The sequence below is a fragment of the Dermacentor silvarum genome, chromosome 7, assembly GCF_013339745.2.
Source record: "Dermacentor silvarum isolate Dsil-2018 chromosome 7, BIME_Dsil_1.4, whole genome shotgun sequence".
NCBI classification, from domain to species: Eukaryota; Metazoa; Arthropoda; class Arachnida; order Ixodida; family Ixodidae; genus Dermacentor; species Dermacentor silvarum.
This window is the reverse complement of record NC_051160.1, coordinates 81734753-81757448: the sequence shown is the minus strand read 5'-3', so window position 1 is coordinate 81757448 and position 22696 is coordinate 81734753. Positions and strand designations below refer to the sequence as shown.

Below are 22696 nucleotides of genomic sequence, written 5' to 3'. Positions count from 1 at the left end.
GTTGTTAGCATCGGGACGATGTTTATCAGAGGGGGGCGTTGAAACGCTTTGATATTTGTCATTTTCTCGGGGACCGCATTTTACCCTCTAACAGAGTTATCGTCAGCGCCGGACCCGCCTGCATAATCTGTAACTTACTCGAATGATATCGTTGGTTCCTTCTGTTGTGTATGTACGCGCGGAACTTCTTGTAATCAAACTATATGCGCGACACCAATTGTGTAGTAGTTTCTGGAAGGCACGCAGGCAGAGAACGCATGCATGAGGGCACGGATCGATATGTGCTGAGAGAGAGAGAGAGAGATAAAACATTTATTGTTAATGAGGTGGGGCGAATTCCTCGCAGGGTGGAGCCCTTAGTTCAGGTCCCCATTGGCTCTCGCCACCCCGCGTGCCCACTGGATCAGCCGTCGCTGCTTTTGCGGGTCTGAGCTGGTCAGCACAGTCTCCCAGGGGGAAGGTGAAACTTTCAACGAATCATGTATAAAAGCCGTCGCGCTTGACCGATAACTTTGTTAGCGGATGAAATGCAGTCCCCCCGAAAAGGCTAAATTATTACGCTTGTCGATTCCCCCATCTTAAAAAGCGTTGTCCAGATGCTAAAAACACGACAGCAAAAACAAAAACTAAAGCACACGTGCTAAAGACAAATATCGAAATATCGAACAAAGAAAGAAAATGCGAGAGTTCGTTCTCTCTGTAGCACTTACGGTGATATATATATATATATATATATATATATATATATATATATATATATATATATATATGGGGTGGGCGGCGCGTAGCCAAAGCAATTCAACAAGAGCGGACACGTCCATGGAGCCCAGCGGCCCCGAATTGACTGCAGTGTACCCAGCCGTCGGCATTACGACCTGAACCACACTTTCAGTTTTGGTTTTTGGACGCATGCGTTTTGAACACTAGCTGGCTCGCGTTACACCGGCTGTGCCACTCGGTGCGGCATTTTCTTGCTTCTCCTGCTCAAACGTGAGCTGTCTTGGTGCAGAGTCGTTTCATTATTAAGTACAAATGATTGCGAATAATCGCTGCAAGCCTCCATCGTATATGCGCCATGTGCAATTGCATAAAGTAGATGCAATACACCGTGTACAATGCGGAAACGTTTATTCTGCACTCGTCCAACGTTGTGGCACCAGGTAAGCAGCAGTAGTTTCTGTCTGAAGGTCCACCGGACGGCATCAGCCGAAATAAACTACAAGCTTGTTTCAGTTTGGTATATAGCCATTATAGGAATACTGCGTGTGGTGGCGTAACCCGCGAAAATGGTGGATGAGCGGCATTATAAACAAAAAATATTTTTTTGTTTTACAAACATGGCATACAAAATACCCGACTCATCAAAAACAGTACCATAGAATTTGTTATTTTCTTTAGCAACAAGTACCCTACAAGGCCGTCGTGGGGCATTGTGTGAGGGGGGCAGTACAGTAAATACATGCATAAAGATTACATTACAATAACACATTAACAAAGTAAAACACCTATTAGTACAGACAGATGCGAATGAACCCAAAATATTTACAAGATACACTACAAAAGAAAAGGACTAACAATGGCAAAGTAGAAAAAGCAAAAATGAAAACGCATCACCGAACACAAAAGCAATTCTAAGGCAGCGGCCACAGTACTGAGAGAAAAAGTACACTTAAAGAAAAAAGATGGACATATCGGCAACAGTACTGCAGGCAAGGTCAAGCGTCGAAGTGGCAAATTTGAAACCACATTTTGGAGCGTGCATATTTTGTAGCGTTAGCTACACTGGCCTAGCCAAGCCCGTTTCGCGCGGCACATCAAGAGCCGTGCTGCGCATGCGCAAGGATCAGTGATGTCACACGGCTTGCGCACCGGAGCCACCGGAGCCGGCACCTCTCGCGCACTCCGCCGCCGCCGCGCGCGACTCACCGCCGCCGGTCTACGCATTCCAGAGGAGTGACGTCGTAGCCGTGGTAGTCGCACTAGCGCCGGCGCGCGCTCGCTGTGCAGTCGCCGTCTGACACTGCGCTGGAGCCGCTGCGCTTCCGACTGGCGTTTGCCAGTGTGGTATAGCCATGGAGAAGGAGAGCGCAAATGCTGCTCAACAGCGCAGAAGAACGGAGAAGCTTGACTCATCGGATCCCGAAGTAGTTGCCTGGCAATTAGCGGTTGAGCGTAGGAGACAACCAGGAAAACTAAGAATAATCAGCTGAACCTTTGCTAACGCTACGTATATCCTGGCATAGCCGAGCTAAGCCACTGCATTTTTTTAACATTATCGAAAAACTTTGCGTGATCTCAGTCTGTTGCAAGGTTATCCAGAAGGTCATTCCACAAACAGATAGCTCGTGGGAGAGCCGATAACTTAAATGCGTCAGTATCAGCGTACACGCGCGCTAAGCTAAAGTTGGTATGCAGTCTGCGTGAAGTTCGATGAGCGAGACTAAGATGTACAGAGGACGTGATACCTCTGTGAATGAATTTGTGGAATAGTGATAAAAGAGCAATGCTACGACGAGTAATTTAAGGCTCAAGTGAACTATCTGGTTTAATTTGTGTTATGTTAGACGGGTATCTGTAATTATGCGCAATGAACGGACAGGCTCCGTTCTGAATGGCTTTTACCTTTTTTGATCAGATATTGTTGATACGGGGATCAAATTGAGGAGGCTAACTCAATTTGAAGATGAACTAAATCGAGATAAACATGCTTATGTACACTGGAGGGAGAACTATACAGGTTACGGCGTAAACAGGTGTTTTATTTTTATCTAGCATTGACTAACGCATTTGCGTCGCCTTAGTAGGCTCCCCAGCTACTTAAATTTACCGCTACGTAGACGATTACTTGGTTCTCATAAGGCGCTGACCATATTATTGGTTTGATGAAGAAGTGAAAAATATTCTGCGAATTTTTAGTAGTATGCATGGTGGGGGATTAAAGTTAACCTCTGAAATGCAGAATAATAATCGCAATCAATTCTTGTCTATTATTATTTCATTTGAATCAATTGAACATGTTTGCCAGCCTTATCAACCCAGGTCAAAGAAAGGCTTGCTTCCCTAAGACAGTGGCCAATCAAAACACATGAAAAGGGGATTATCCATATTATGTATTCAAGCCGCAACCAACAAGTCATGTAAACACCAGATGAAAAATAGCCTTTTACAGCAGATAGAACACATTAAAACAGCGGCTACCCATCTTTGGTCATCATAGCTATGTGTGAAATACTCCTGAACAAAATAAAGCACCCAGAAAGAAACATCGAAAAGCCGGAAAAAGGAAAAGAGACATTTCACGTAATACCATATGTTCACAAGTAATCCCATAATCTTAAGAAAGTGGCCAACAAGCACCAAATCAACCTCGTGTTTTTCGCTCCCTGCAAACTCTTCAAGCTATGCATTACTATGAAAAATTGCAAACGCCAGGAATGCACCACCAATGACGACAAAAATTCAAGTGCGCCTCGTACATTGTTAACAAGATACCGTTAAAATGCGGACGAATGTACGTAGGACAAACCGGGCAATATTTTAATTATAGAGCTAGGCAGCATAAAGGCAATGTAAAAAATGAGTACGCCAGCAGTTTAGGTGTGCATTCAATAAATGCACATGTACCCCATTGTTCAGTGACACTAGGATTCTGAAGCATGCAAAGATCAAAAATTAAAAGAGAAATAGGAGAAACTTACATCACCTAAGCAGGGGATAAATTTGTAAGTGCAGCATCACTCAGTCTAACAAAACTTGAGATAAATTTCCTAGATAAGCACCTCCACTTGTAGACAGTACATATGCCTTTCAGCCTTGTTTTGTTGGGTGTTTTTTGACATGCTACAAAGCTGGTTGTTCCTTCTATAAAAGTTCCAGTTGGCAGTACAGCGCTTGTCCCGTTGTGTATGTTTTCGATTCTTGTCCTCGTCTTCTTTGCGCTGCTTCAAGTTATAGTCAAGATGAACCAACTCGCCCAACTCAAGTTGTCATTACTTTGTCTTATTCTTTGTTCTCTTTATGCAAAGCATCGTTAAACTGACTTGCATTTTGTTCTTAATCTCTGACCAACACAGTGGCGAGTAACCACTGCTTTGTCATAACTATTCGGCATCTCTACTTCAAAGCAGCCCTGCCAACACCTTCTGCCATCATATTATAGATATATCCACTATAAAAGCATGTAATTCAGCTCGTAAATTTATTACTGAGGTTACCACTACGGACCTTAACAGCAAGAACTGTTTAGTATCTGATCATTTACATGCGTTAAACTGAAACAAAATAAATATATCATACATAACAGAAGTTTAGCATCTTAACCAAAGCACAGTTAAAGCCTTTGATGTATGACGCTTAGTTAAGTTTGCCATCCTGTGCTTTCAATTCATCTTGCTTGTTATCTGATTTCGAGTTGTGCTTGGATCAAATTTTCCAATAGCCAACACGTCCGATCTGCGCAATGCAGAAAACTGCTAGTGCACTTCTCAGTGTTGTTAAGACAATTTGAAAGGGGATGATTAGGCTGCTGGCTGTTTAGCATAGTAATGGCATTCTATGGAGACAAACTGTGAATTTAAAACACATGTTTCAGTGAGCCTCATTGCATCAGCCAATGGCCGGCGTAGCTAGGCTGGTCAGTCAGAAAATATTTTGTAGCTTATTAGCACAGTGCATTTCACTTCGACATTAAGGAGCGCACAATTTTCTTGAAGTCGGTATTTTTTATAACAGCTAGCGTTCCTGTCAACAAAATGTCGCATACCTTCAATAAAATATCACTGGGCAATTAGAGATTATTTTTCTGCTCGCAGTGTCCAGTGATGTGGAATCATCTTTAGCAGCTGAGATAATTAATGTTCCTGCAGGCAAATATCAGAACATACTGGGATAATTGCCCAGCAAATACAATTATGTGGGTCTTGCTTACAACCAGTTGGAGCGTGTGCTCTATGTTTTGCCAGGTTTGCTCTCCACATCAGGCCAGCACATGACTTAAGCAAGAGGCACTTTTTGCATGCACGAAGATAATTTATGAGGCTATGGTGGCATCAAAGCATGTCATCAATCATAGGCATTTAAAACTATTTCATGAAACACTTCGAATGCCTAATTTGCTTTGTATAAAGTTAGCAAAGGTACCAATATTGAATTTATCGCATTTGGTTGACAGAACTGGTACAGCCAGAAAAAAAATTGTCATAAAAGAAAACTTCGCCTTCAACCTCAGAACAATTCTGCCTGTCAAGTATTATGGTTTCTTCAGAACTTATTTTCTTATAAAAAGTCAGCCCCATCAAATATATTTTACCGAGAAACAAATGAAGCTCAGTAGCAACATCTCTCAAGGCACTTGCATTAAATGACGCACAGTATTATACACACTATCTTTAAGAGGAAGCTTTAGCTCGGGCCCAACTCCGATGCCGCCTATTGAAATACATGTAAAACGCAGTAATGCTTTTCTGAGATACCCACTGGGCCGATTTTAATGAAATTTCTTGCAGTTGAGATAGAAAGATAAATTTTAATGGCTCTTGCAAGCGGAACTTCGAATTAGCGCCTGAATGTCTTAAATCAAATTTTCAGAAATTGGTAGGCTTGAAAAAGATAGAAGCACGAAGTTTACAATTCCACAGCTATGCACCCTGAACAGATATCGCACGTCTGCAAATTGCATCCGTTAGAGCATCCAAGGCGGATAAACTTGATATGTCAATTTATATCTGACGTGAATTCGCTACATAGCTTACAAAGATTCTGCAAAAGTTCTACTCAGATATTAGTGGTTTCTTTTAGAGTCACATATAATATATCAATTTTGTCTGCTTCAGATTTGCTATTAGGTGAAATTTACAGAATTGTGATATCGTTTCTCACTGCCGAGTTACAGATTTGTTGACTTTATAATTTAGTTTTCTGCAAATTTGCTATTTTTGCCAATCTTTGTAAAAAAATCAGGACCTAAAAAAAAATTCACAACCAACAGTCACTAGATTTTAACTTTTTCTTTTAAAGGCAGCAAACCTCATCAAAAACTGTGCACTGGTTTCCGCGAAAAACGTTTTCTCCTTTCCCATGTATTTAGATAGGAGAAAGCGAGCTAAAGCTTCCTCTTATGATGCAAGTGTATTCTTTTCTTTTAGACAAACTGCGTGTATAATTTGTTCAAGCCTATAAATTTAGCTGTCACAGCTATGGGAAAATGACAAAGTTAGATAAACGTGTTGGTGCAATTTCACAAATTCAGCTATATTGTACAGCAACAAAAGGTAAAAAATAAGTCTCACTGGTTGTGTGCCTAAACTCCACTAAGTTCCATGTGTCATTTCCACTCCCATCCTGATGGCAACAGAAACATGAAGACGGAGGCGTGGTTTAGAAAGCTTACCGGAGGAGCTGATATCCTAGCTGACGTTAAGATTATAAAAGGGAGCTGGGTATGCCATGTGATGCGTAGGGCAGATAACCGACGGCATATAGAGTTACGGATTGGATGCGAATGGAAAAGAAGTGTAGTCGAAGACTGCAGAGAATCAGGCTGTATCATGAAATTCAGAAATTTGCAGGATTCACTTGGAAATTAGCTAGCACAACACAAAGATAGTTTGAGATCAATGGGAGAGGTATTCGTCCTCTAGTGGAAAACAAATGTTGGCCGATTATGATGAAAAAAGTATACCTGTCGGCACAGATACCTTCACCGCCTTTTCAGCAATGCGTACATCCCAGGAGGTCAGTGAGCTCCCATACAATTGCTTCACGCTGATTGTATCTGCATGGGTTAAGGAAACAAATCTCTGTTAATACCACTCGAGATTGACCATCAAAAAAAGAAACCTTTCACACTGGAAATAGAATTAAGCATTTATTACAAATGTATAGCGGCCAAGAATATATACAATAACCGTAAGCTTTATCACTAGACATAATAATAAGGTCACTAAACGTACGGTAGTCATGGCACGTTCGGTAAACTTTATTTCAGAAATACTGCCACCCACTGACAAGATGCCTTAGGCAAGAGTGGGTCATACAAGAAAACTTAAATCATAGTAGTAATAAAAATTCTGCGTAAAACAAGGAAACGAATTCAAGGACGACACAAACAATTTGATTAGGCTCTCAGTATTTATACAATAAAAGTAAATGTAATAACATAAGAAATCGCGTATCCATCTGCAATAATACGACAGCTTCTAGAGCGAACGAGCAGAACTGAAAACGAAAGTACACAATCGGGATAGTGATGTTTTTTTTTTGTTCTGCATTGGTTATAGCGATGAAAGCACAAGCACTAAAAGCTACCTGCGCCATTGCTACCACCTAACCTCCGACCTAAAAACAATTTGCGGAAGAGAGCGAATCGCGGTCGAAAATTTTGATCCAGATCGGGCTCGACCGCAATCGAAAGTGGCCGTGTGGCAACGGTATAGAACTAAGTCTGCGCCCATCTTTAGTTACAGAATTAACCAACTAGCCAAACCAAAGTGTTATTTACCAGCCTGCGCCAAATACTGGCGCGTAGCAGAACTTATTGCACTTGAACGCTATGTGTTGTTACAAATTAGTTGAGGACGCGTGAACATGAAAAATTTATATTTTTTCTTTCTTTTTCACATTCAGTAACTGTGAAGTTACTCAATGTGATCCGTCGGCTGTAGACATAATTCACTCACGTCTGAAACACCTTGTGCCCCAGGGGGTTGGACCCTCCCACGCGTAGCCGTGCGTGGCTTAGCCGTGTCTGGGGAAAGTGGGATCCTGGAGGTTGAGCTAATGCCGGGTGCTTGGACCTTTGAGGCCCCACGGCGGAGGCAACACACCTCTTTGGCCTCTGCTTCCCATAGACGGCACCCCCGGACTGACCCACCCGGGGGAAATCGGTGGTCGCCTTTTCCTGTCCCTCCCTCCGATCTTTCTCTAATATATTTTTCTGTCCTCACTGTCCTGTCACCTCTTCTGTTCTGTTACTTCCTCACTTTTCATAGGCGGCTTGGGTTAACCTTGTGTAGGAGCCCTCTGTTGGTTTTATATATAAGGTTATAGCGGCAATGCACGGCTGGCGCCTGCAGCCTTACACGTTAGGTGCTGCAGCGTCCACTTGTTGGACTCCGTGGTGGGTGATTGCCATTGCTGCCGAAGTACACCAAACTGCTATGGGAACACCTGCATTTTCCCGTTTACTTGATCGTCACCCTCACAAGAGGGGACGCACCGATGAACTGCTAAACCTTTTCAAACGAAAAGAAATCTTTCCCCGATGCCAAGTAGTGCACAGCGAAAAAGCTGAAAAACCAGACAGAACCGTATCCCCTTTTCTTGTTGCGAAAGGTTCGACTGAGGCCCTTGGCCCAGGTTATTCATTATCATCATAATCATTATCAGCCTATATTTTATGTCCACTGCAGGACGAAGGCCTCTCCCTGCGATCTCCAATTACCCCTGTCTTGCGCTAGCGTATTCCAACTTGCGCCTGCAAATTTCCTAACTTCATTATCCCACCTGGTTTTCTCCCGACCTCCACTGCGGTTCCCTTCTCTTGGTATCCATTCTGTAACCCTAATGGTCCACCGGTTATCCATCCTACGCATTACATGGCCTGCCCAGCTCCATTTCTTCGGCCCAGGTTATAAGGTCACCAAAATGGCCAGCGGGGACCTCCTCCTTGAGATCCGTGATAAAGAACAGCACAGTAAAATAAACAAGCTTGTGGCATTTACCGTTTACCGTTTCACCACATCGGTCTATGAACACAGCACGTGGAATAGTTTCTGATGCAGATCTCATCGACTTGTCCGAAACCGAACTATTGGAAGGTTGGAAAGAACAAAATATAACAAACGTACAGCGCATCGTTATCAGAAGAGAAAATAAGGAAATTCCCACTAAACACCTCATCCTGACTTTTTCCACTTGCGATCTGCCACAAACCATACAAACCCGATACACAAAGTTAGCGGTCAGGCCATACATCCCCAATCCCAGAAGATGCTTCCAATGTCAAAGATTTGGCCACGGCTCACAGAGCTTCCGTGGTAGACTCACATGTGCGAAATGTGGAATGACCTTAGCCCTTGGCCAAGGTCATTCCTCAGACAACTGTGAAGCGACACCTCACTGTGTAAACTGTGGTGGTGAGCATCCATCTTACTCCCAGTCTTGTCCGAACTGGAAAAAAGAAAAAGAAATTATAACCCTCAAAGTGCGTGAGAACATCTCCTTGAAGGAAGCACGTAAAAGGTGCTTGCCATTCCACAGCACAACATATGCCGAGGCGACGCATCAGGGGGCAGCGTCGCACCGGCTTCCGCCACCTGCCCGGCCTGCGCGCAGCGAGCCGCCGGCTGTGGCAGCCGCCCCTATGGTGGGAGCAGCCAAGCCTGCCTTGCCATCACCGAGCTCAGCCACACCAGTGGCCTCTACTAGCTCCGGTAGGAGCCAGGATAGCGCAGAGGCTAAGGAGGTGCCGTCAACCTCCACACTGGTGGGGACAAAGGCTTAGTCTTCCGAGGCGAAGCCAAACCGACGTACACATCGCTCGTTAGAGCGGGTCTCCAACGCCTCGCAAGAGGCAATGTACACAACTCCTTCTTAGATAGCCCACGGAGTGCCTAGGGAGAGGCGACTCTCTCAAGAACACTCCAAAAAAGACAAGACACCAGTTACAGCGCCTTGCAAAGGCTCTGTAAAATAGGCTGTACACTTCCCTTGAGACACACAGCACGTTTTTTTCCACCAGCATGAACACATTAATACAGTGGAATGTTAGGGGACTAATCCACAACCCAGACGACATCCAAGAATTTCTCAGTAAATTTAATCCAAACGTGTGTGTGTTCAAGAAACACACCTAAACTCCAGAAACACCAACTTCCTACGTCAGAATATTGTTTTCCGAAAAGATCGCGAGGATTCTGCCGCATCATCTGGTGATGTGGCCATCATACTCGACAGAAGTGTAGCCTGTCAGCAACTTCCACTGAATAGGGCACTTGAGGTGGTAGCCGTTCGTGCTGAACTTCTAGGTAAACTGGTTACGATTTGCTCGCTCTACATACCCCCACATTATCCTTTACACAAGCATGAATTTCAGTCATTTATAGATGAATTACCAGAACCTTACCTCGTTCTTGGCGATTTCAATGCACACAGCAGCTTGTGGGGCGACACGCGTATCGATGCACGAGGACGCCTAATCGAACAATTTCTTTTCTCATTTGGTGCGTGTCTCCTGAATAAGAAGGAACCCACCTACTACAATCTCGCAAACAAAACATTTTCTTCCATTGATCTCAGTGTAGCTTCCCCGTCAATATTTCCCGAACTTAAATGGGAAGTTATAAAAATCCTTACGGGAGTGACCATTTCCCCATACTGCTGAGATCACTACTAGAAGACGAACCTCCACCACAGGCGCTCTGGTGGAAGTTCGATACGGCAGATTGGGATAAATTCCAAAGCCTTACAAGTGGTATCTCGTGGCCTGACATATCTTCGCTGGAAATTGATGCTGCTGTTGGGTATCTTACATCTTTTATAATTGATGCCGCTGCTCAATGTACACCTGAAATGAATGGTGCGACCTGCAAACGCTGTGTCCCATGGCGGAACGACGAATATCGGAGCGCTCGTAGGAAACAGAACAAAGCGGGGGGGGGTTGCTACGCGACTCCCCGACTGTGGAGAATCTTGTCAATTAAAAAAAATAAATCAGAGGGCAGAAGAACGCGCCGACAGGCCAGGAGAGAGAGTTGGGAGAAGTTTTTATCAGGCATCAACTCATATACAGACGAGGCAGAGTCTGGAACAATGTTAATAAGATAAAAGGGCTACGAACTTATTCACTCCCGCTGGTAAACACACAAGGCGACACTCTGGAAGACCAAGCTAACTGCCTGGGAGCACATTTTGAACATGTGGCCAGCTCATTCCATTATTCGCCAACATTGAAAAGACACAAGGCTACAATAGAAAAACAGAAAATAGAAAGAAAATGTACCGGAGACGAGGCATACAACCAGCCATTTGGCATCGCTGAGCTCTATGCATCGCTTAGTTCTTGCAACAAGTCTGCCCCAGGCTCTGACCGCATAGTTTATCAAATGCTAAAACACCTTCCCCATGAAACAAAGAAAACTCTCCTCTCCCTTTACAATGCTATATGGTCCTCCGGCGAGATCCCCTCGGCCTGGAAAGAGGCCATTGTCGTCCCTATACTGAAGCAGGACAAGGACTCATCGTCTGTTTCGAGTTACCGGCCTATAGCACTAACAAGCTGTCTCTGCAAACTGTTCGAAAAATTGATTAACCGCCGACTTATACATTTACTCGAATCAAACAAACTGCTTGATCCGTACCAATGCGGGTTTCGAGAGGGTCGATCCACCGCCGACCATCTGATACGTATTGAAACACAAATGCGTGAAGCTCTTTTGTCCATAAGCAATTCTTTCTCTCTGTATTCCTTGATATGGAAAAAGCCTATGATACCACGTGGTGGTTTGGTATACTTAGGGACCTCTCACACGTTGGTATACGTGGTAACATGTTAAATGTCATAGAAAATTATTTATCGAATCGCACATTCCGGGTTCGTGTGGGAAATGCTGTATCAAGACCATTTGTGCAGTAAACTGGAGTGCCACAGGGCGGGGTGCTGAGTTGCACTCTTTTTATCGTAAAAATGAGTTCTTTGGCTCTGTATATCCCAAGAAACATGTTTTATTCTGCATACGCCGATGATGTACAGATAGGTTTTGCCTCATGCAATATTGCAGTCTGTGAGCGGCAGATTCAGCTTGGTCTGAACAAGGTGTCTAAGTGGTCAGACGAGAATGGATTTAGCCTTAACCCACAAAAGACCACCTGCGTCCTGTTCTCCAGGAAGAGAGGTCTGCACCCCAATCATGACATAGAGTTTCAGGAACAACGTGTGGCCGTAAAAACAGAACATACATCTTTAGGTGTGATTCTACATGCGAAGCTTACATTTGTGGCACACATACGGTATATAAGAAACAAGTGCATGAAAACAATTAATGTTCTAAAAGTGTTCGCACGCACCGCTTGCGGCATTGACACAAAATGCCTTTTGAATCTGTATAAGAGCCTCATACTCACAAGACTAGATTACGGCGCCATAGTGTACCATTCCGCTACGCCAAGCGCCCTAAGGATGCTGGATACTGTACACCATCTAGGCATCCGCCTAGCCACTGGTGCCTTCAGGACAAGTCCTGTGGCAAGCCTGTTTGTGGAGGCGGACATGTGGTCGCTTGACATGCAGCGTTCATACCTAAGCCTCACCTATTTCTTGAAAATTACTTCGAACTCAGAACACTCGTCCTTCTCAAGCGTAAATGACATGACCAGTGTCACACTCTTTAATAACCGGCCGACAGCAAGAGATACCTTCTCACTACGTGTAAGGAAAATTAGTGAACAAATGGATATCCCACTACCTAAAAATACTCTGATGGCCCCAGCAAAGCCAGTGCCACCGTGGCAGTGGCAACTCAACCTCGTTTGTAGAGGTCACAAAAGACGCTCCAGAGGCACATATCCGAATGCATTTTCTAGAAATTCAGTTCAAGTACTCGTCCTGCACTCAGTCCTACACTGACGCTTCCAAGTCACATGCAGGGGTTTCTTATGCAGTAGTCGGCCCATCTTTCTCTGAGTCCGATGTACTGCACCCGGAAACAAGCACTCTTACGGCTGAGGCCTATGTACTTTATTGACAGTGAAGAGTACAGGCAAATCAAAACTGAAAATATCAATAATATTTACCGACTCCCTAAACGTCGTAAAAGCCGTCATGACTCTACATAGACTCAAAAACCCTGTACTTATTGAACTGTATTCTGTTCTGTGGAAAGCATACATGTCTAACCAGCATATTATTATATGCTGGGTGCCTGGCCATAGAGGCATCGAGGGCAATGTTCTGGCTGATCAAATGGCCACATCAACTACATCGCGAGCCCTTAACCCCAGCGTTTTTATCCCTGCCAGAGATCTTAAACCCTACTTGAGAAAGAAACTTCGAAGCCACTGGCAGTGCTTGTGGGATGCCGAAACGAATAATAAGCTCCACCTAATTAAACCACAGATTGGCCCCTGGCAACCTGTTACGAAAATACGAATAACTAATGTCCGATTCTCTCGTCTGAGAATAGGACATACATACGGCACCCACAATTTTCTCTTAACTGGAAATTACCCGCTAACCTGTGGTAGATGTGGAGAGAGGCTTACCGTGCTCCACGTGCTCGTAGAGTGCAGGGAAGCCGAAAGAGAGAAAAAAAGACACTTTCCTCTAGCGTACCAGTACCGTCTCCCTCTCCACCCTACTATGTTTCTTGGCGACGAACCTCTCTTTAACACCAAAGCTGTTCTGGATTTTCTGAGCGATGTTGTACTGCATGTTATTTGCCGAATAGTTTCGTAGCGCATCCTCTCTTCAGACGATGTCGCTGCGATAGTAGTTTTGCATAGCACGCGCCTCCAGTTCCTTACGTTCGCAAAGGGTCTGTCAAGGCAGTAGTGCTTCTTAAAAAATTTATCTGTGATATATTTTCGTTTATCGTCATTGTCCTGCGATTTGTTCTTTCGTGTTCACAGTGCACCTCATCAGCCATTGCCATAATTTTATTACATATATATTTTACGCATTTTACAGCGATTGTTTTTTAGGCTCTTTTACAGCCACGACACATCTACTTTTCGCAATTGATTGCTCCATTGTCAACGCATGGATACTGGTTTAGCGCTCTTTGGCCATACCTGGTCCTTGCACCATTAAACACCATACATCATCATGAAACACCTTGTGCAGTACTTTAAAGAAATTACGCGAAAATTACTGTCGCAACGACCAACCACAAGATCGAGACGTTGAACACACGTACCTTTTATATGAGCAGGCCATGCGCATTGCAAATGTCCCTCGGTATGAAGGCGAAGCGCTGTCACAATGTGCACTCAGTGCACGCCATGTATATCTAGTGGAGAACGATGTCGAGGATAGATTCCACCGAAAGTAACGTGCATTTCATCACTCTTCAGGACATCTGGAAGCGGTTTTCTCCTTTGCCACGAATCACGGCCGTCGTTGGCATACTAAACAAACGGACACAAAGAAACACCGATGTTGTAGGCCACAACAGCCTTTCTTTCTCACGCATGTCGCGTCGCCTTCAGTCCGCACGCGCACTTTGCATCGATGAACACAATTGTGCACTGAAACAGCGAGGTACTGCGACTAAACGCTGCCAGAAACAATCTAATTACAACTTCAAGACCATCACGGAGGACACTAAAACAAGCACACCGCGCGGCCCGCCGTGAGACTCAGCAGCGACAGTGGCGAAACCCGTCGGTAATATAGTTATTGCGATTGCGGTTTCGCTTTGAAAGCATAACACAAACCTCATTTTACACTTGCTTATATACGTGCGTATAACCCTTTCTAAGCTATTCATTCTACGCTACCTCTAAGCTATGTATTGTGCATACGGCAGTTGCACTAGAAATTTAGCAGCAGAAGCATTAGCTGATATGAAATTAAATGGCCAAAGAAAGGAGGAGGGTGGGGCTAGTATTTTGCGTGTAACTAAATATAACGAATAAGTGAGTATGTGTTTTTTTTCTCTTTGCGTGGACTTTTATTTGTAAGACGAGCTGCCCTTTCTGATTCTATAAGATGCTGATCTGCTTACGAGTCTGTTTTCTTTTATCCACCAAAAGAAATGAAAAAAAATTATGGACATTTTCAAGACGTTCACAATGCGCGTATTTCTGAAGTGGTGTGCTCACGAAAATTGTAAATACCTTGGACGAACTGCAGATATAGAAGTAGTTGCATATTAGCTTTGTAAATATAGGGACGCATTGACGTACCGAAAAAAATTCGCATGTACACGAGAACCTTAAGTTTCCACGTACGAAAAGCCTTTCCTTCTTTCTTTGCGTTGTGTCATTAGTGTGCAGCAGGAGCGCATCCAGTTCTTTCTTTTTCTTTTTTAGACCGGGTCAGCAAGCGTGGCCAACGATCGCTAAAACGAAAGCAGAAATATAATAACGACCTCCCACGGCGGACCGAGCCGTTTGTTGTCGTTGTTATATTCCTACGTCTGTGCTTGTCCTATTACAAATACTTAGAATGCCAGTATGACAGGTAATTAGGAATGTACATTTACAAGCGAAATATTCTGTGCATGTGGGCAAGTATTTTCCAGCCAAACGATTATCGACCTCAAATTAGCTCTAGTAGAGCAGTTTAGTACTGTTCCCATTCAACAGCCAAACTCCTATGCGCTGCAAGGATCCCGCTCAGGTAAAGGCTATTGAATGACAACAATAGATTAATTCCTTCTTGGCAAATTGTGGGAATTGTGATGACTTAAATAGAGTGATTCGCAAAAACATTTGTGCGCCCTCTTCCTTCTTGGATATAGATAGCTCGAAAATCCCGACCATTCTGACCTCCAACCAAAGACTCTCGTCCACAGATTGTTATACCTCCTACGCGCGGTCCTCCCAAGACATGTATCTTTCTTCTGAAAGATCCTCCGTAGCGGCAAGAAACGTATTGCTCCCCCCCAAAAAAATCCGGCAGAACGCCCTTGTTCACCCTGTAACGTGTCGTCCAGAGCTCTGATGTTTCGACAGAGTGCAATTTCATTCTACAGAGTTATAATTTCCTGTACTGAGTATGCGCGCCTGTTATATATGTCTCGCGAGAGAAGACGGGCGAATCACGGGCAGGTGTCCATATGCCAGACATCGCGAACGTATTTAACAGGCGCGAAACTGCGTGCCCACTTTAACAATGCCTCGACACTGGCCTGTGAACAAAGATCAGGCCTGCAAGTCGCTGTAAATTTCCGGAATCTCAATCTATCTACAATGATTGGCTCAATGTCCAATTCATGCATGCATTCATATCGTCTGCAACTTGAGAGGGGAAATATTTGAGTAAATTGCGCTACTAGCCAGTATTGTAAATACTATAAGCATTCCACATTGTACGCTGGTTCTCCACACCTCCTCACATTCTTTTACCTTTCTTTTTGCGCACTCCGTACTGGCCGATGTTCAGATGTCTGTAAGTCAGCAAAACTTTCCTTTCTTACAACTACTAACTAAATAGCTGCCTTTTGTAAAGCCAGCTTCGTAAGTTGACAAAAACGCGAAGCCATGAGCGCTTTGCACGACACTTTCTGTAGATGCAGTTTGAGCAAAGAATTGTGGTGGTGAGAAGGCTCAAGTTTGCTAAGGAAGTTGCCTTGTTTGTAACTGGGAAAGAAGTAGAAAGTGTTTGTGTCATTGTCTCGACGAAAGTATGTCGGGTGGGGTTAGGACATCCGGACTCGGAGTGTCTTTTGACCGCGTTGGCGCATATAATGAATGGTCCATCGCGCCCTTTTCTACCTGTTTTGTTGTGCTTTGACAGAAAGCTAGACAACCGCATTGCTTTGGGGCAATCGTGGAGCGCCCAGCCGCATGCTGTCACCTGCTTATTTATTTTGCTGGATTCCTGGCGTCCCAAAAGCAAGAGCTGCACATGAGCAAAAATTGGTTAACTTCGCGAGCAAACTGACTACAGAGACAGCACGGAACAAGGGCGTGCACAGATTTGCAACTAATGTTTATTTTACAATGACCACATATAAGTACAACCCAGACATACACCACTTCGCGTGCGCGAAAATTGGAATGAACATTAGTTGCAAGTCTGCGCCCGTCCTTGTTCCATACTGTCTCCGTGGTCCATTTGTTTGCGCACTTAAACAAGGTTCGCTAAGATGTACCAACTCGCCCAACAAGTTCTGCTAAGCTTCACAAGAGTTGTGGCTCGCTCAAAACGTTTTGAACACTTTTGTTTAGGTTAAGCGTTCAATACTAGAAAAATATGTGCGCCATTTTCGGATTCCGCGAAATTTAATTAAATATGCACGATGACATTTGGGGGGGGGGGGACAAATGCGTGCCAAATAGCTTGCTATGATCGACATAATCGTCAGTAGTGCTTAAGCAACAAGTTTTTAGCACCGCATTTTTAAAATGATGGGGGCTTGTATAAACAAACCGTGAAATGGAGGCGGACTCTCGGCAAGAGTTTTGTCAGCTTTGAAGACACGACATGTCTCGGGGGGAAGGAGTAAGGGTAAATAAGGGCCCTCTTCTCGATCCTCTGGGCCCTCTTCTGGAAGAAGACAAGTCCACTTGTCGAAACGTTGGCTCCTGCTCTCGCCTTGTTCTCGTGTTGCTCATGATGATTGGATGTTTTTTGAATCAAAACACCCTTGAAGGGAGTTAGGATTCGCAATTCGCACCATAAATGGTGTAAATTATTTTTCTGTGCAAGACTGAGTTCCATGCTGTAAGCCTAAATGCGTCGCAGGCTGTCAAACAATATTTCTCACCTTGCCGTGCTCCAATAGTGCAGAGGTGTCGAGTCGAAGTGCAGAATGAACGCAAGAATGCGCGGAGAGACCAAGAAAGCCGGCTACATAAAAAAGCTGCATAGACGGGTTGTTGAAAACGCGAACGCTGACATGCGCAGCCGTTCTCGCTCGCTTCAGTTGCGTATCTGGCACATGATTCATGGATCTGGCGCGTCTTTGACCTGTCGCCAGGTAACGCACGTAAAATAAATCGCGAAGTTTACGATAATTTACACGCGAAACATTTCACTTTTAGCGGTAAAGATTTAAAAAATAAAACAACATCTGCTAACTTAATTTCACGTTATTTTTTCCGATGCTCGCGGCAGCCAACGGACGGCATTATTGGTAGCGTGACGTATTTCCTGTTGCCAGTTTTAGTCGAGTGTCCCCTTTTGTTGAATGTACTTCTCTATCAGCATGATACGACGTGATTGACCATTCTCGCACTCATGTCAACGCGGCTACTGAAAACGCAATAAGGTTTCGTTTACGCGACGCCGGCAGGCACGAACTGTATAATATATATGCCCATTTTCGCTTTAGTGTTCAGCAAATACAAGACTATATCGTTATTTTAAATAAATAAATAAATATTACTAATGTGATATGTACCGACGATTTCATCACAGTGGCCATTATTCACTACCTTTGAAACACATGCATTTATTATCCTTACCCACCGCGGTGGCTTAGCAGCTATAGTGTTGCGCTGCTAAGCACGACGTTGAAGTATACCGGCCGTGGCGGCCACATTTCGATGGGGCGAAATGCAAAGACGCCTGTGTCCCGTTCATTGGGGGCGCGTTAATTAATGTTAAAAATTATACCGGAGTCCCCCACTACGGTGTACCTCGTAAGGAAACCGTGGTTTTGGTACATAAAACCACAGCATTCAATTACTTTACAAAAGAAGAGAAGACTTCGTGTGCAAACATAGTTTAACTCCTTTCAAGCGAGAAAAAGAAAATATTCCGGTGCGTAAGTCTAAATTTCGAGCTTTACACAAAAATGAGTGACCGTTTTAACAATACATTAGGCGACAGTGTTAAAAATTTATTTGCTAACATGCTTGTTGTATAAAACAACATTGAGACTAACCTATCAGACATGAGCGGAACGTAGCAGCATTCTTGTATATGTGAAACATAAATTTGCATAGCGAAGCAGCTGTCATGCAAAAATATTATTCGTAATGGATTATTTGGTGGGCTAGCATCGTGTACGCACAATCTCGTACCATTGCGTGTGGTCTTGCATCTTTAATAGGTACCTTATCAACAAAACATTATCAGTGTTTGTAAAATGATACTTTATTCTGACTTTCAGTGCTCGGGATGCGATCATGACGAAGTTTCATCTGCGTGTCCCTGGTATGGAAAGAAACCAGAGAATACTTGCCCTCCACAAGGACGCGAACGGCAGGTGCAGCTAAGGCCGTGCGAACCTGGAACAGCCACCTGTCACTGTCCTGGTGGAACATATAGGCGATACGACAGATTCTGCGTCGAACTTCAGCGGTGCATTAAGCCGGAGCCAAAACCTGAAAGGAAAGGCAGGAACTAGTTAATCGTGTTAGTCTATCTTTTTCTGCGAAAACTTTTGGGGCAATAATTATATCTTACCTATCCGAGTGTATGTCCTAGTACTATAAGCGGAAATTAATGAGGACTACGTGCAAATGAAACACACATTAGAAAATAAAGACTTTGGCGCTATTTACAGGGCGTCTGGTGTGTTTTTCGAGTGATCAATGGCAGCTTCACATCTGAGAAAAGACTACTCAAAATATTAGCACAAATCTCACCGCAAACTATTTATTAACCTTGTTGTGTAATGACAATTGCCGCTACTGGTCATTATTTTTCACTGGAAGCTGTTGCCTATAATGCGGTAGCTCTTTGATGTCTCAACTAGAAGCTATTGCCTCTTCCTTCGAATTTTGTTCCTGTTCCGCCCGTGTTCTTGTTATTCTGCTGCTGCGGCTGCTGCCACCGCATACCACGTTCGGATCTGATTCTGAGCGTGTACGATATACTCGTATACCTGGCAGAAGGAAAGTCCACGCGGATAACCTGTTTGGATCTTTCCATTGCATGGCTTGCGCCCTCTGGAGCTGCCTGGGTGCCGCCACATTAGCCTATTGGCTGCTGTAAACATCCGTTACCCCCTCAAAGGCATTGCAGAACTACGGTGCTTACCTCCCTGGTAACGTGCAAGTCCAGAGAGGACTTAAATAGAACCGCATGGAGGAGACGGCAGAGGAGGCAGATTATGGCTAGAACTGACGCAGTCACGAAACCAGTAAATAACAGCCTTGCCACTCTCGCAGTTTCGATTTGGGGGGAGGTGGAAATGTGACATAGGAAGGCAAAGAAATAGCAGTTGCTGGCAAACTGAAGTTAGGGTAGGGTTCGCTGCTGCTATTTCTGAAAAATAAACACAACACAAATATGTCAAGCGGACAACTGACTCACAGAGTGCAGAGGCAAAGCCATATTAAAACACCGTAGGGTCAAGGCGAAACTACGGAAGCGGTCGCTTGTCAAATCAACACTTCTGTGCGCGGCGTGGAAGCCTGACAGCTATGCCACTGCTCGAGGTCGTGGGTTAAATCCCGACCATGTCCGCCGCGTTTAAACAGGAGCGAAATGCAGAAATGCTAATGCACTTAGATTTAAGTGCACGTTAAAGAACACCAGGGTGGCGGTCAGCCACCATGGCGTGCCTGATAATCTGATCGTCGTTTCGGCACATACAGCACCATAATCCGAATAAAGTTTAACTCTTCTGCCACGATACGATGTGCCATGGGAGGCAGTCATAATGCTCAAATCTCTCAGAAATAGTGAACAATTGCGCACAACAATGGCTTAAGCAAACACGCATCCCGGGGTGTTCTGGGTACTACGGCCACAAACAGCAGTGGTACACGCAAGGTAATTTTTAACCTATACCCACCAATCTCATATTGGACTAAACGCTGAAGAAAGTACACATTCGCCGTAAACACCACTTCTAATTACCGTAAATCAAACCAAACACCATAGAAAGCCGAACTTAGATCGGTTCCCACAGTGCGTGAGATCCGCATAATTGATTTTGTCCAAATGTAGTGTTCGTGGCGAATCACTAAGTCACTAAACTGCGAGCCACAAATCTAATTTTTTGTATCTGAAACTTTCATACAAATAACTAAGTAACACTCAAAGCTCAATGAGAGTTAAGATGTGTAACTTCGGTTGTTGAAATCTGATTTTATGGGTCATAGTAGAGCATCTCAGTTTCTCGCGTGTAGAATTGGCCCTCCTATGTATTGCACCGGGCCAGCGCAGCGACCGTCGCATTTCGCACTTTCGCGGCAGCCCTATCAGGCAGCGCTGTGACCCTTAACCCGCAGTTCCCAGTGAGTCACCACCGTGGCTGGTTCGGGCCAGGCGGCACAGGGACGAGTCTTTGACCAGAGGTTAACAACAGGAACCAGCGAAAACAAAGATCTGACAGGGAATTCTGCGTGGCTGGGGCTAAAACCACAGTAAGCGAGTCACACATGAAGATGATAAGGATTCAGATAACCTTCGGGAGCACCGCACTCTGGTACTTCGGACGTGAGTCACAAACAAAAGCCGGGGCGCCGCTGATACGAGGATACGGTGATATTGCCGGTGGTGGTCACCGCGACAGAGCTAGAATCCGACCAGTCGCACGCTCATGTGCTAAAGACAAAATCGCACCGAGGTAACGGCGCTTTACCAGATTGTGTATGGGGAGGCACGCAGGTCTCTAAAAAAGGAAAACGATTGAAAAAAATCTTGCACTAGGCCGCGCAAAGCTCGAGACACAGCGAAGCTGGCCGATCGATTGCGTCATCACCTAAGAGATACCTGGCATAACCAAGCTCAACTCAGGCATAGCCAAGGACCGAACCTAGCGGCTACCAAGTTCTACCTAGATACAACCAAGTTCAACCTAGCTACTACCAGGAGATGTAATCGATCGGCCGGCTTCGCTGTGTCTCGAGCTTTGCGCGGCCTAGTGAAAGCTTTGCCTCCCCATTACGACGACAGAAAAGAAGTGAAATTGCACGCTGGAATGATTAGCGGCCACGCAGCCAACTGTGGAAGAAGACGATGACGACGAACGCGAGAGCAGTGGCACGAGCGCGTGCCGAGCACGAGTACGAGCGCTAACCGAGTGGCGTCAACGAGCCAGCTGCGGAAGAAGACTACGACACTCGAGTCAATGCTTATGATGATAATTTCGTGAAACGCGCACTTTTTACGGCCTGCCTAAACAACTTCGTTGTTAATAGGATGACTGGTGGTCCACGATGCAGCGTTGCCGCATGGTGCGAAAAGCAGAGGAAGTGGCGAGAGTGCCATTTCCGAGGTCGTGCGTAATCAACACGTGATAACCACGAGCGGTTGCTGCGGAGATACAGGGGTGCGTGAACACGCATATCCCCTAATACCAATACCACCATTTAGCCAGAACGAAGCCACCGTCCCCTGTGAGGCCAGGTGCTCCCCCATCAAAAAAAATCATCCTCCATTCCACCCGGTGAAAGCGGATGCACAGCGAAGCTGGTGCGGACGATAGATCAGTACCACCACCGCAACTGACACTATACGACATTACACAAGCACCGCCACTCCAAGCGACGTACAGTCAACCACAAATGTTTATGGACAATGGGATTTTATGAAAACATTCTATTCCCGAGCAGCCTGTAGAGGAGTAGCCAGTAAAACAGTATACGACAATGTTAGCATATTCTAGCCACGGCCCGAAATGCAAATACTAGGCTGCGTTGTGAGCATGCGGATATATTCATTTTTTCTTAGATTGGGTGCTCCATACTATTTTGCGGCAGACTGTACGTCACGCGCACACGCACGTGTGCGGAAGTGCACCATGCATCCTGAATCGTCTAGGCGATCCGCCAAGCGCAAGTGCCTTATTGAACTAAAGTAATGTTTAAAAGTAAATTGCGTGACAACATGAGTAAGGTACGACTTATAGACAAGCTGCAGACATGATAGCTTCCGAGTGCATGAACAGTATACGAGAATGCAGAATTCTGTTACGCGGAAATTCAAACACAAAGCCCTTTCCAGCAGCCGGTTTTCGGGTGAGTGCCACGAAAAATCCCCGACCAACTAGAGGATAGCACATTCGCTGTAAAATCTGATGCCCATGTTCATGAGGAAGAAGCTCGAAGCAGAGACTGCTGTTGTCGGCGTAAA

General features: G+C 44.8%; 1 long non-coding RNA gene across 1 annotated transcript in view; it reads left to right on the top strand.

Moving 5' to 3' along the window:
• Positions 1-19166, top strand: part of LOC125946833 (uncharacterized) — a 49584-nt gene extending 30418 nt beyond the window's left edge. Inside the window, exon 3 of the long non-coding RNA XR_007467911.1 lies at positions 18780-19166. This is a non-coding gene — a long non-coding RNA (uncharacterized LOC125946833). The remainder of the gene's footprint in view (positions 1-18779) is intronic.
• The last annotated feature ends 3530 nt before the right edge of the window (positions 19167-22696 follow it).